Here is a 1,301-nt window from a genome sequence, read left to right as displayed (position 1 = left end):
CTACTTGTGCCTCCAAATTTCTAATGGATGACCTTGTTTCATTCATGAAACTCACAGTGGCCTTAGATAGATCAGAGACTAAGTTTGCTAAATTAGAGGTATTTTGTTCAGAGTTCTCTGTCTGTTGCTGAGTGGATGATGGAAAAAGTTTACTATTGTTAAACCTATTTCTTCCACCATTATTAAAGCCTTGTTGAGGCTTTTGTTGATCCTTCCATGAGAAATTTGGATAATTTCTCCATGATGGATTATAGGTGTTTCCATGAGGTTCACCCATATAATTTACCTCTGCTATTGTAGGGTTCTCAGGATCATAGGCCTCTTCTTCAGAAGGTGCCTCTTGAGTACTGTTGGATGCAGCTTGCATTCCATTCAGACTCTGAGAAATCATATTGACTTGCTGAGTCAATATTTTGTTCTGAGCCAATATGGCATTCAGAGTATCAATTTCAAGAACTCCCTTCTTCTGAGGCGTCCCATTACTCACAGGATTCCTCTCAGAGGTGTACATGAACTGGTTGTTAGCAACCATGTCAATGAGTTCTTGAGCTTCTGCAGGCATTTTCTTTAGGTGAATGGATCCACCTGCAGAAGTATCCAATGACATCTTAGATAACTCAAACAGACCATCATAGAATATATCCAGGATAGTCCATTCTGAAAGCATGTCAGAAGGACACTTTTTGGTCAGTCCTTTGTATCTCTCCCAAGCTTCATAGAGGGATTCACCTTCTTTCTGTCTGAAGGTTTGAACATCCACTCTAAGCTTACTCAGCTTTTGAGGAGGAAAGAACTTGCCTAAGAAAGCCTTGACCAGCTTATCCCAGGAGTTCAGGCTATCTTTAGGTTGAGAGTCCAACCATACTCTAGCTCTGTCTCTTACAGCAAAAGGGAAAAGCATGAGCTTGTAGACTTCAAGATCTACTCCATTAGTCTTAACAGTATCACATATCTGCAAGAATTCAGTTAAGAACTGAAAAGGATCTTCAGATGGAAGTCCATGAAACTTGCAGTTCTGCTGCATCAGAGAAACTAGCTGAGGTTTCAGCTCAAAATTGTTTGCTCTAATGGTAGGGATGGAGATGCTTCTTCCATGTAAATTGGAATTAGGTGCAGTAAAGTCACCAAGCATCCTCCTTGCATTATTATTATTTTCGGCTGCCATCTCCTCTTCTTGTTCGAAAATTTCTGAAAGGTGCTTGCTGGATTGTTGTAATTTAGCTTCTCTTAGTTTTCTCTTCAGAGTCCTTTCAGGTTCTGGATCTGCTTCAACAAGAATTTTCTTGTCCTTGCTCCTGCTC

At 40.4% G+C, this 1,301-nt stretch overlaps 1 non-coding gene across 1 annotated transcript; it reads left to right on the top strand.

The window, feature by feature from the left end:
- The first annotated feature begins 661 nt into the window (after positions 1 to 661).
- LOC148576432 (small nucleolar RNA R71) lies at positions 662 to 769 on the top strand. The gene has a single exon (XR_015904542.1). It is a non-coding gene; the product is annotated as a small nucleolar RNA R71 (small nucleolar RNA).
- The last annotated feature ends 532 nt before the right edge of the window (positions 770 to 1,301 follow it).

This window comes from Arachis ipaensis, chromosome B1 (genome assembly GCF_059453495.1).
Source record: "Arachis ipaensis isolate K30076 ecotype BB chromosome B1, ASM5945349v1, whole genome shotgun sequence".
In the NCBI taxonomy this organism is placed as follows: Eukaryota; Viridiplantae; Streptophyta; class Magnoliopsida; order Fabales; family Fabaceae; genus Arachis; species Arachis ipaensis.
This window is presented reverse-complemented; position numbering and strand designations above follow the sequence as displayed.